At 43.1% G+C, this 14,157-nt stretch overlaps 1 protein-coding gene across 1 annotated transcript in view; it reads right to left on the bottom strand.

The window, feature by feature from the left end:
* Positions 1 to 14,157, bottom strand: part of TBX20 (T-box transcription factor 20) — a 61,674-nt gene that overhangs the window by 12,263 nt on the left and 35,254 nt on the right. The window lies entirely within an intron of this gene.

The following is a 14,157-nucleotide window of genomic DNA, read 5'->3' as shown; positions in this document are numbered from 1 at the left end:
GCCACTGATGAATCGCCAAAAAAAGAGAACAAAAGAGGACACCAATTTGCATAAAATGTGCATATGATCATATATATATGTATAGCTGCAAATTTAGACACCATTTCTTATAATTTAGATTGAAATGCAGTACATCTCATCTTAGTGTGGAAGACTGTGACCAGGTGACCGGTGTGCCTGCCTGTTCAATCTGCTGTCCAGGTGCTGTTGATGGGCCACTTCAAGGCCCAGCTCTCCCATCTGATGGTTCTTTATCTTTGAACTAGACTTGGACTGGACAGCCCATTAAATAGAAGACACCTTCAAAATAGAGGACTGTCCTCTCGCAGCCCTTCAAACGGAGGACTGCCGTCCCTAAAAGAAGATACATGGCCATCCTAGCCACATGGTAGAACATTTCCTATGTAATGATTGGCTAGCTGGGAGACCAAATGTGCGGGTGGGAAAGATCCACTCAAGTGGCCTCACCCATATTTGATTCTAGATTAACACACATACCAGAGCAGCATAGGTTTTCCCCACTGTGAAATGGCTTCCCTGCTTCAGGTGCATGTGAAGTGGCTTGAGAAATACCTCCTAAGTTCTCATCCAAGTGTTATCCTGCTGCAATCCTTGTCTATAGGATTGACTATTATTTATTTTAAATAATTTCTAGGCCAGCTTTTAAGGGAGGAATCTTCTCAAGACAGCGTACAAGATAAAAATGATACAGAACATATACAATAAACATTCAATCAATGCATATTCAATAGAAGTTCCATTAAAACAAGGAGTACCATTTTCAAAAAAATAAAACAGAATAAAATCATCTACTGATTTCAGGCTCCACAAAGGGGTTGGTAACATTATTATTACGGGTTATTAACAGAGCTTTATACAGTTCCCTGGCAGGGCTCTTAATACAACTCCTGTGCATGGTTTCTCCTAAGGCCAGCTGGGGTGCGGAAAGCCTGGGGCCTGGACTTTACCGAAGGGAACAGCCACTTAATTCTCTGTGTCCAAATCCAACACAATACTGATATGGATCCATTCATTGCATAGGGTGACAATTCCTTACATGCAGGAAGGCCATGGTAGATTCTTTGCATGCAGTAAGTTGGCTTGAAAAGGGGCAGACATTCAGGTAGCCTATATATTCAGTGGTTCTCAGTTCTACAAGGGTTAGTTAGATTCTAGGACATTACATGCAGAAACACACACACTGCAAAATGGACCGTCCCCATATCACAGCCCCCCTGAAAATTACAGAAATGTGCCAAAAATATTTGACCATTCAGAGCGAGGATAGGAAGTGTTGCTTTCATTCTGATTTGGCTTTAAGCCATTACCATGTTGCTTGCATGATCCCTGATTGGCTGGGATTGCCTGAGGAAGAAGCCTAGTGTTTTGATTTTGTTTTTAAAGGCACTGAAGCTGCAAACTGGAGGACGAAGCAGCTGCAAATAGCATACAAAAAAGGTAAGCAAGGCATGGGTAGGTCATGAAAGTTTGCCAACAAGTTCCCCTTTACAGAGCTGAACATGTCTGTGGGCAAAAGGCTGGCACAACTCTACTAGAAACTTTCTTTAAAATGAAAGCAGGAGACCTGGTACTGTGTTGTGAGAATATCAGTATCCCTAGACATTCTCCTATGGTAATCCAGGAATTTAGTTATAAAACTTAGTTATTTAGAAGGATTCAGTGCAGAAACGTCACTGATGCAATATAAGCAGACAGATTGTCCTTTCTCCCCCAGTACATGGAAGTCAGACAAGCAAGGGGTTGGGCTTGCAACCATGGTCACAAACCCCACATACTCAGAAAAGTGCCCCTTTTTATGTTGTGGGGCTGCCTTACAGAAAGTAGCAGTCAGGCATCCCTTTCCTGTGCCTGGTTACAGCTCCTGCTGAGAACCGCTCCTGCTACCAACTGACACCGCTGAGACCATGAGAGGAAGAGGAAGCAGGAGTGAGGCATGTCTCCAACATGCTTGGATTCATCGTTCTCTCTTGCTATCAGCTGCCACTGCTGACAACTTCAGGGAAAGAGCCCTTCCACTGTGTGTAGATCTGGACTTTGCAAATAAGAATCTAGTGCCCAAATTTGCTTTTTTTCCTCCTCCCTCCTAATCCCCTTTCCTTTTGTGTCATGTCTTTTAGAGATGGTCATATTTCTTACCTTTGTACTCTAAGAGCCTTTTTGACTCAAGTGTGGGATAAAAATGCTATGAATTAATGAAGTACAATTTGAACAGGGCTCAGTGCTACAAAATTCCTTGAACTTAGTGGTACTTAATGCATGATAGTGGTAGTGGTAATGGTCTTAATGCATGGTAGTGGTGGTAAGACCATGGTAATTAAGACCATTAAATTAATTAAGACCATGGTAGTGGTCTTAATGCATGATGTCATATGATGCATTCTGCTAGAAAGTATTACTGCTGAAAAAATGTACTGAGAGAGACACATCACCTGGGCCCAGTCTACATGGGAACGGGTTCAGAAGCGTTTTCTGATTATATCTGCATTTTCATGAAATAGCTTTGGTCTGTCAGCAACACACAAAGCAAGAAAAGCAGAGTATACACTACCTAAAAACCCACTTTCATGGATCAAACAGCACTTGAATCTGCCATACTTTGAGTAGGAGGAGTCCAGCGAGTAGAACTGAACGTCATCAACTGTGTAGGTTTTCTGTCAGTTCTTGACATAGAGGATGTTGAAGATCTGTCCTTTGACTACCCTAATTAACTACCCTGTCCTTTGACTACCCTAATTTTGGGATAAAAATAACCTTCACTAAAACCTCCACTGTGCACTCTATCCTCAATATAGGGGGGCTTTTGCCAATGTTGGGATACAGGTGAAAAGACATTTTTTAAACACCTGGACCCAAGCTTTGATTGAAGGATTGTCTGTGAAATGTCAGGATACTGACACCCACAGACAAGAGACCCTCCTGACTCTGACCCCCTGTGTCAAAAAACAGTCAGCTCTGATAAACTTTGACTCTAACAATTTAATAAATCTAGACCATGATGATAATGAGATTAGAGTCAAAGACTTAGATTTTACCAGGCATATGAATAAGAACCCTCTCTGTATGGTCCACTGAACTGAGAGCCAATATGATACAGACTCTGGTAAAGAATTCCCTCCAGTTGAACAACAATTTATTTCTGTGATACCTGAAGAAGAGGCTTTAATTAATACATTCTATGACCTGCCAGTAATGGAACAATAGTCATTTATTACCAGGCTCCATGCACTGTTGAAAAGATTAGCCGAAGGCTGCCCTGCTTTGGACACTTTGCAAAAGCCTCCTCTGGTTGATGTCAATCAGATGACATCAGCCACACAGGATCACTGAAACCATCTAATTTAAACTCCTTGGAGAAAAAGGCTGCAGATGAGCAAATCGCAGTACAGCCGCAGCACTGCCTGACACCATCCTACTCACCTTCTGCTATCGAGCCTCCCAAGTTCACCTCTTTAGGAAAATCAAACCTAAATGAGCTGGGATTCTTTCAAATCAAACTTCAAAAAGTTACAGCAGAAATAACTTTACTACCCCTTCTTCCTGCACATTCTCTGAAAAATAGGGCCACAGTCCCCTGCCTCTTCAAACTATGAACCATGCAGCACAGAACTGTATAGCTGATGGACACTTCATAGGGCTAGAATTTGCATATGAACGGCGGTTAACTACACCCTCTCAGACTCCAGCAATAGACAGGCCATGTGGAGACAGAGGTAGTGGAATTATATCTGAAGGAACAGGACTCCATAAACAAGCTGCTGCTATCATTAAGAGGGCTGGTCTATGCTGACTATCTTCCTCTTCAAAGGCTGGCATTGTAACTTCTATTAGATTACTTTCCTGGAACGTTGCAGGAAGACCCCCCAAGCTGGTAGATGATAATTTAAAAAAAAAAATTGCACTCAATTTGAAGTTCTTTTTATTCAAGAAACCTGAGTTACTACTATGACTGTTCCCACCTTTCCAGGATACCTTGTGTACACCCAACCAGCTAGCAAATCAGACAGTAGAGGCTGTGCCTGGTGCGGCCTAATAACTATGGTTTCAGTGGATAGTAACCCAAATATTTTACAGCTTGATGTAAGCGATAGCAGTAACATCTTAATTCTTCAGGTGGATTGGCCTCCAGGTCTTTTCTTTTCTTTTTTTAGTAAATGTATATTCCTCCCTGCAGAATTCAAAGTATGAAGGTACCTCCATATGGAATGAACTTGATCAGGCCCTCTCCACCTTATTTGAAATACAGGCTGACCCCAAAATTCTGATAGCAGGTAATATGAATGCTAGACTAGGACAAAACAAATGTAAAATGGGTGAGAAAATGGGACTTACTCCAGAAGATCTGGCTTCTCTCCCTACTAGAAATTCTAAGGATTTGGGGCTTATTAAAGCTGGTCAATTCCTCTTTGCTCTTGTTGTTAAGTTTCACTTACATATATGTAATGGGACATATATAGACCCAGACTCGAACTTATATACATATACTGGCCCAAAGGGCAAGAGTGTGATAGATTTTATGCTCCCCTCACCATTGGCTCTATTCTTTTTCAACAATTTCAAAATCCTTACTAGACCAGAGAGTGATCACATGCCAATTCAGATGCCTCTTTCGTTACCAACTGGAAAAGTCCCCCCCCACCCCCGTTTTTGCTTCTGCAAATAATTTGATAACCCAGGGAGAAAAAAGGCTGCGTTGGAATGGGAAGCTGCAAGAAGAAATAAACTTATTCCTAGTGACCCCCAAGATATTGTCTTTGAGAGATAAATTTTTTACCTCCTTGGACCCCCTGGGAACTTATGGGAAAATAGTAAAAGAACTTCAACCATTTGTGGTCACTACTAAAGCTCCTTTTTCAGGCCTGCACACTAGTCAAGGGTGGTTTGATAAACAGTGCACTGCCCAGAAACATAGGTTGGCAGGAGCGATCAGGAGATTAAGGCAAGAAGACTCCTTAGAAAACTTTACTGTCTACATCAGCTTGTGCAAAGAATATAAAAATCTCCTGCACCAGAAAAAGAATGAGTATGTACAACAATCCTGGATGGAGCTAGGGCTGGCAATTCTAGAAAGAGATTCAACCAGATTCTGGATGTTAGTGACAAAAGGGACAAGCACAATATCATGGTGCTATTGATAATCAAATTGCTTCCTCACCGTGGCAAGCTCACTTTTCAGCCTTGTTTAGACAATCTTTTGCTGGGATCTCCTCTGACCCCCTTTATGGCAGGGATTCCTTGTCTTTGTCTTCCTGCCCTGATTGGGAACCAGTAACCTGGGATGAAGTGTGTGATTTGATTGCCTCCCTGCCTCCTAAACAGGCCCCTGAAGAGGCCACCTAATGCGAAGAGAAAACTCCCTGGAAAAGACCCTGATGCTGGGAAAGACTGAAGGCAAAAGGAGAAGGGGACGGCAGAGGATGAGATGGCTAGATAGCATCACGGATGCAATGAATATGAACTTGAGCACGCTCCGGGAGAGAGCGCAGGACAGGAAGGCCTGGCGTGCTATGGTCCATGGGGTCACGAAGAGTCGGACACGACTGAACGACTGAACAACAACAACAACAATTCTACTTGGCGGTGCCCAATTCTTGCTACAATGTTTACCTATATAAACCAGCATGGAAAAATCCCCCAGGGCTGGGAAGTGAGCATTGTTGTTCCTATTCACAAGAGAGGCTGTATAGCAGACCCAAATAATTTTAGACCAATCAGTCTGCTTAATGTTGTTTCAAAATTATATACTAAATATCTTTTATGCAAATTAGAGTCATGGGCAGCTGAAAACTCGATTTTAGCTGAAGAACAGGCAGGGTTTGCAAAGGGGACATCTACAGTAGACCAGTGTTTTGTTCTCCATCACCTAATACGGAAATATTCTCAGCATGACAGAAAAGAGTTATTTGTTACTTTTGTGGATTTTAGTTCAGACTTTGACCTTGTAGATAGAGATTGTTTGTGGCAAAAGCTATCTGCCACAAACATTGATAGAAGGCTGTTTCTTTTAATCCAAATGCTCCACTCTGACACCACTCTTAGAGTCAGGCTTGGGGCGAATGGATTGTTATTAGAACGCATTCCAACTGATAAAGGGGTGCATCAGGGATGTCTATTGGCCCCTTTTCTTTTTAACTTTTATATTAACAGCATTGTACAAGAACTGAGTGATTTGGAATGCTTTCCAGCATCTATTCAGGATGTGAAACTCTCAGTTCTCCTATATGCGGATGACATTGCAATGATCTCCACTACATTAATTAGAATGCAAAGGCTCTTGAGAAAGGTGAGTACGTTTTGCACAAGAGAGCATTTGTCTATTAATTATGCTAAGACTAAAATTATAGGATTTGGGAAGAAAAGGAAAAATTTGGGAAGAAAAGGAAAACTCATATGTGGAAGCTGGACAATGAATCCATTGAACAAATGAACAACTTTAGATATTTGGGCCTTAACTTCAACGCCCAACTTTTGTGGAGACAACATCTAGATGTAATTAAGCTGAAATCATCCCAGTCTATTCAGTCCCTCCTTCAGTTCTCTAGATCACAAGGGAGAAGCTTGGTTGCCACTGCAGTTGAGATATTTCAGAAGAAGGTAGTTTCACAACTGACGTATGGGGCAGAGGTATGGGGATACACGAATGCCTCTATTTTTGAGGTGGTTCAGAACTCTTTTATGAGATCCCTCTTAACTTTCCCCCTGGGTACACCCAGGGCGCTTCTAAGGGTAGAAGTGGGACTGATTTCAGTTAAAAATCTCTTCATTCTGTTCTTGCTTTATATTGGTTCAAGCTGACATGAGTGACTCCTGCCTTCCAAAAAAGTACTTTCAAAAGCAACCTCAGACCCCATCCCAAAAGTCTTGGATAAACCTGACCAGACCTATATTGCAAGCTTATGGAACTGATACCGAGTCCTTTCCTTCTTTTGCTTCTGATATAGTAAAGCAGATGCTTAAAGAAAAAAATTATATTCTAAGTGGACGGATTTGGTTACAATCTCACAAATGCTTTATTCTTGCTGGTATCCATTATATAAGATGTCATTTGGTCTTAGGGATGGCGGAGAAATCCGCCACAGACTCCAATGAGGCCAGATTCTTTGGAATCCAGGCCCCTGGAGTCCATGGCGGAACGGACTACCCCCTCCCGCCACCCCCCGAATTCCCCCTGGGATGGAACCTACCTGGCAGCAGCTGGTCCAGGTCAGTGACTTTGTTCCGCAGCCATTTGCTGCCGGGCTGCGGAACAAAATGGCGTCTGGCATAGCAGATGCCGTTTGTGTCCCTGCCGTTGGCCGTGATTGGCTATGTAAATATTTACATAGCCTATCAAGGCAAAGAGCAGGGATGCAAATGGCACAGTGGACACCATTTGTGTCCCTGCCATTGGCCATGATTGGCTGCGTAAATATCTAAGTAGCCAATCACGGCCAAGGGGAGGGACGCAAATGATGTCCCCTATGCCGGACACCATTTGTGTCTGCAGACCGGCTGCGGCTGGAAGTCGGGCAGTGACTGGAGCTGGCTGGTGGCTCCGCAGATTCCCCACGGAGCAGAGCCAGCCAGGAAGGATACCAGGGGGAGGACTGGATCGCCTGCCCCTGCCTGCAGACCCCCGCACGGACCCCAGGTAAGGGGATCCATACATCCCTATTTGGTCTGGAGATTTACTTTACAACTTTGACTGTGCCCCACTTAAGGCAATCATTTACAGTATTGCGTCTACAATGCACGCTCTCTGCCTTCCTGGAGGGAAGATTTGACAATACCCCATTCCATCAGTGACTCAGTATCTGAGGGTCTGGGGAGGTTGAGGATGTCTCTCATTATTTACTAAGATGTCCCCTCTGTGGCCATCCTAGGCATAAATTTCTTGCCATCATTCTCCAGTGCCTCTCAAATAGAGTGCCCTTAGAACACGTATGTGTTCTTCTTTCCAGCACTGATGCTTTTACCACTGCCCAGGTACCAAAATTTGCCTTGGCAGCAAGGAAAATACATGCCAAAGCCCAAGCAGCCTAGTAGGGATGATTCTGTTGGATGTGTGGTGCATTTATGTATATACAAATATGTGACTGCACTGTACTGTCGTCCCCCACTTTTTAATGTACATTGTGGTGGCCTATGGCTTTAAGCAATGAAGGATCTACACTCTAAACTCCACTGTGTAGGTGCTGCTCAGCAAATGAAAGAGGCTTGCTCCCCGCCCCTTTCGATGCTCCCCTGCTCAGGGAAGTTTAATGGAAGAGATGAATTATGTCACATTGTTTACCCTGCTCCTCTTCCCTCACATGCACCAGGACTGTGAAGCAGCAATATTGAAGCACTGCTCCCCACATTAGTTACTATAACACACTAATGCAACATTGCACAATTGTGTGATTACAGGACTGTGAATCAGCAGCACTGAAGCCCTGGTCCCTGTGAGTTACTGCCCCAGTCCAATTCAATTCTGACTATCGCGCTAATGTGACATTGCACAGTTGTGTGATTACAGGACTGCGAAGTAGCAATATTGTAGTTCAAAGTAAAAATAAACAGGAAAAGCCAGCAGCCAAACAGAGCTGCTGAGTAATAGTGCTAAGTGGGAAGAGAAGCTTGTGACCAAAGCAGCTACTTTCAAAGGTTGGCGGGGGCAGGGGAGAGGAATGGGGGGTGGAAAGGGACAGATCCACCCATTGACCAGGTCACAGACACACCCCTAGGCATGCCCAGTATGCAGGATTTAATTCAGAGGAACGGGGCACACTGCAGCTGAACTGCGTGGGAGCCGCATTTAAGGAAAAAAGATGCACTAAAAGGACTTTGCAAAAATGTGCCTTTTTAAGAGGAAAGCTGCACAGTTGCTGCAGCATGGCGACAATGTCATGTGTTGCCAGTGACCTGATATGCTTTCATTCTGCACTAAATTACCTGTGTAGATTGGGTCCAGGGCTAGGCGAAACACTACCTAGCACTGAGTGGAAAGCCAGAAAATTCCTGGATTTCCAAGCAAATAGGACAAACCTATATATAGTGAAAAAAGTGTTGAGTTTCTAAAACAACACATACTGGGTCTCAACCTGGAAACCATGCTTATCTCTAAACCTAGATGTTCATCTACTTAGTCACAGGGCACTTATAGTGGTGAAGGGAAAGGACTCTGTGCATGCTCAGGAGCACTTTCATTTTTATTATTCTTTAACATGCTTCAAGTCCAAGTCCTGGTATTGAAAACAGGCTGGGACTACAGATTCCGGAGTTGGGCCCTGCCTGCTCAAATTAAGTCCCGATAAAGACCGTAAATCTGAAATGGGAGGTTTGAAATTGTTAGAGTCATGTATTTATAAAACCATATTCAATTAGGCTAGAAAAGTGCAATGTCTGTCATCATGTCATAAAAAGATGTGTTTTTCTCTCAGATCGACTGTAAGGAAGCCCGGCCTATATTGTTGCAGATAGAAGCTGTTTTCAATCAGTTACAAGGAGCAATCCAATTACTAGATGGTTTAGTGCAGTAACTGACTCCAACCTAATGTAATTTCTTTAGGTCTCTAAAGATCAATTGATCTGATTTGCTTCCCTCCCTAAAGGCTAGTTAGGAAAAAAAGCAGACTTAAATATCTGGAAATTAAATCCAAAGCTTCATCCCACATTCACACTATTTAGGTCAACCCAAAGACTCACAACATCTGATGAATAAGAGTTCTCTTGGATGCGCTGCTGCACAGTATAGGCTACCATGCTAATGTCCCAAATCATTCATACACAAAATTGGGTCTGCCTTAGGTAGCCCATCCATAAAACAGACTATCTGATTACAAGAGCTAATCAAATATCCACTTTTCCAGAAGGTGCGAATGTGAACTGACAAAACAATCTGTGCCAAGGCATGTAAATGGAACTGATAATCTTTTTTGTTTCCAGAAGTGGTGCTGGAGACTCTATTACCTTTGCAAGTTGCTTTCAAGGTCCGCCATTCAATGAAATTATTGAAATTCTGCAATGCATGGCTTTTAATTCATATAAAATATACACTAAAAAAAGAGAGACCTTTTCTATTGCTTCCCATCTACTAGGTCAATGGATTCATCTTTGCAGTACAACCCTTTTTATCCTGATAGCTGGCACAATGGAATTTTCTAATTTCTGGCATCTCTAGGGAGCATTACAACTTGCCCACAATAGGCCAACAGATCTGCAGCACAACTTTGGGGAAGTCGGGGTGAAATGCATTTTCACAGAACCGGAATACCTACCCAATTTAATTAATCTGCCCCTAGGCAGAAATCCTCTCAGATTTTGTGAACAAGCAAAAGTATCCCTGGGCATATTGTAGGGTGACCATGTGTCCTCTTTCATAGAGGACAGTCCTGCATTGGAAAGGCTGCCAGAGGACTGTCCTCTGTTTGGAAGGTGTTCTCTGTTTGAAGGGCTGTCCGGTCCAAGTCCAGTATAAAGATAAAGAACCATCAGAAGGGAAAACTGGGCCTAGAAGCTGCCCATCAATGGTTCCTGGACAGCAGACTGAGCAAGGCACACAGCTCACCTGGTCACACTGTGGTGACATGTACCATATCTCTATTTAAATTAGAACAATTCTTTATAAATTTGCATTTATACATATAAATTAGCATCCCAATAAATACAGTACAAATTGTACCAGTAAACACATTTTCATTACAATGGTCCAAGCAAGAAAGAACACATAATACCAGTGGCCTTCAGCATCTTCACTGGGCTTCCAGTACAATTCATGATGCTTGTTTTTATCGGTAAAATCCTAAATGGGTTTAGAATTTTATCATTTTGACCATCTACCTCTATAAGCTTCTTTTGTTGTTGTTGTTCAGTTGTTCAGTCGTGTCCGACTCTTTGTGACCCCATGGACCATAGCACACCAGGCCTTCCTGTCCTCCGCTCTCTCCCGGAGTGTGCTCAAGTTCATATTCATTGCATCGGTGATGCTATCTAGCCATCTCATCCTCTGCTGTCCCCTTCTCCTTTTGCCTTCAGTCTTTCCCAGCATCAGGGTCTTTTCCAGTGAGTTTTCTCTTCGCATTAGGTGGCCAAAATATTGGAGCTTCAGCTTCATATCTGTCCTTCCAATGAGCAGTCAAGGTTGATTTCCTTTAGGATGGACTGATTTTACCTCCTTGCAGTCCAGGGGACTCGTAAGAGTCTTCTCCAGCACCACAGTTCGAAAGCATTGGCTCAGCCTTCCTTATAGTCCAGCTCTCACAGCCATATGTTGCTACTGGGAAAACCATAGCTTTGATTATATGGACCTTTGTCGGAAAGGTGATGTCTCTGCTTCTTACTATGCTGTCTAGGTTTGCCATAGCTTTCCTCCCAAGGAGCAAGCGTCTTTTAATTTCATGGCTACAGTCACCATCTGCGGTGATCTTGGAGCCCAAGAAAGTAAAATCTGTCACTGCTTCCATTTCTTCCCCTTCTATATGCCAGGAAGTGATGGGGCCAGATGCCATGATCTTAGCTTTTTTAATGTTGAGTTTCAAACCAGCTTTTGCACTCTCCTCTTTCACCCTCAACAAGAGGCTCTTTAGATCCTCTTCGCTTTCTGCCATTAGGGTGGTATCGTCTGCGTATCTGAGGTTGTTGATAATTCTCCCGGCAATCTTAATTCTGACCTGTGATTCATCCAACCCAACGTTTCTCATGATGTACTCTGCGTATAAATTAAATAAGCAGGGTGACAATATACAGCCTTGTCATACTCTTTTCCCAATTTTGAACCAATCGGTTGTTCCATGTCTGGTTCTTACTGTTGCTTCTTGTCCCTCGTACAGGTTTCTCAGGAGACAGGTAAGGTGGTCTGGTATTCCCATCTCTTTAAGAATTTGCCACAGTTTGTTGTGATCCACACAATCAAAGGCTTTAGCGTAGTCAATGAAGCAGAAATAGACGTTTTTCTGGAATTCTCTTGCATTCTCCATGATGCAGCGAATGTTGGCGATTTGATCTCTAGTTCCTCTGCCTCTTCGAAACCCCGCTTGTACTTCCGGTAGTTCTCGGTTCACATGCTGCTGAAGCCTAGCTTGTAGGATTTTGAGCATCACCTTGCTGGCATGTGAAATGAGTGCAATTGTGTGGTAGTTTGAACACTCTTTGGCATTGCCCTTCTTTGGAATTGGAATGGAAACTGACCTTTTCTAGTCTTATGGCCACTGTTGAGTGTTCCAAATTTGTTGGCATATTGAGTACAGCACTTTAACAGCATCATCTTTTAGGATTCTTTGGTGTAATGTAATTCCTTTAGCCAAACTGTAATTGTAAGTAGTTTACCTGTACAGCAAATGACTACATCGGGTTGGACCACACCCAAACTTTTTTATTTGTATGCCTGAAGTGGCAATTCAGATTATTCGGTGTGTTCCTAGACACACAGGCAATGTGTATTACAGGTACATGACATCCGTGTGCACCAAGTTCTTACTACAAGAGAAGTGAGGGACTCCTGGGTTTCTGAAGTCTGAGCCTGTGATGGTAGGTCAGCAGTGGGGAACCCGAGGCCCTCCAGATGTTGCTGGACTACAACAGCCATAAGTCCAACAACATCTGGAGAGCCATGGGTTCCTCATCCCTACTGTAGGTCATTATTTTCTGTTTTCCCCCCAATCCCCATTTTAAAGATAGGGAATTGGGGTCGGAAGGTGCTGACCTAAGATATCCCAGGGAGTCCCTAACTGAGCTGGCATTTATAATATTTTATAAATATTTATTATATTTTTACTTCACTCGTCAGCCAAACAAAGCTTCCAAAGAGGCATGTAGAGGTTAATAATGAGACAGCCCCTGCCCTCAGACTTACAATCCAAAAGACATGACAAAAAAGGAAAATGGATTGGGAAAGAGGAAGAAAAACTCACATTTTAACTCAGAGCTATTGATTTATTTATTTTGGGCACAATCCTATGCATGTTTATACAGAAAAAAGTCCTACAACTCCCAACATTCCCCAGCCAGCCATGTTGGGAATTGTAGGACTTTTTCCCTGTCTAAACATGCATACACTTGTGGCTTTATTTGATTTATACTCCACCTGTCCACAAAATGTCTCTCAAGGAGGCTAACAATAATACGAACCAAAATTTTAAAATAAAAACTTGCTTAAAGCAACGATGAAACAAATACATTAACAACACAATTAAAAAATGATCTATGAATGGCTCCAAATACATAGATGGGTACATCGTATGGTCTTTGAACATACATAGGGATGGAGCATTTCTTTGGAAGTGCCCCCATGGGAACTTCAAAAGCTAAGCTTACACAACAGGGAGAAGGCTAAGCCAGGAGTGATTCAAACATTCAGCAAAAGCATATAGCTAAGCCTTCTCCCTAAAAGCTTTCCACATACATGTAGACTTTACTGCAGCCTTTTCAAACCTGGTGCCCTTCAGATCTTTTGTACTCCAACTCCCATCTGCCCCAGTCAGCATGGCCAATGGTCAGGAATTCTGGGAGTTATAGTCTAAAACATCCCAGGGGTACCAGGTTGGGGAAGGCTGTTTTATTGTGTACACACAGGCCATGTACTGAGATCTCAGAGTCTCATGAGGACTCCACTACATGACCTTGCTGAGTGTTTGAATCAGCAGTTAGGAACATAGGAAGCTGCCTTAAACTGTAACAGACCATGGGTCCATCTAGCCCACTATTGTCGACACCAACTGGCAGAGTCTCTCCGGGGTTTCAAACAGGGGTTTTTCCTGCCCTACCTGGAGACGTCAGGGATTGAACCTGGGGCCTTCTGCCTGCAAAGCATATGCTCTACCACTGAGCCAAGGCCCCTCTAAATATTTAGCCTCCCCTTACAGTTGAATGCTTCAGTCGGCTTGGACTGAAGAGATATGGATAGTGAGAACAGACATGATAAGGGCTTAAATTAGTACCAGAGATAAAAGGCAAAACACTGAAATTATGCCGTCATCTGTTTTCTACCAAGTCATGCATCTGTACATTTGAAGGCCCAGAAACAACCAATTTGAAAAGCCGGGGGAGGAAGATGAGCATAATCGGCATCATCTGAAGGAGTAATTAAAACTCAAAGTACCTCCATCTTCAAGTTGTTTATAAAGAACCCGAGAGCTCTTCAGTGCAACGTAAGTCCCACACGCACAGCTTCGTGGGAGCCAA

Source organism: Heloderma suspectum, chromosome 5 (assembly GCF_057233095.1).
Source record: "Heloderma suspectum isolate Gila_16-S chromosome 5, 16-S_ref, whole genome shotgun sequence".
NCBI lineage: Eukaryota > Metazoa > Chordata > Lepidosauria > Squamata > Helodermatidae > Heloderma > Heloderma suspectum.
This window is presented reverse-complemented; position numbering and strand designations above follow the sequence as displayed.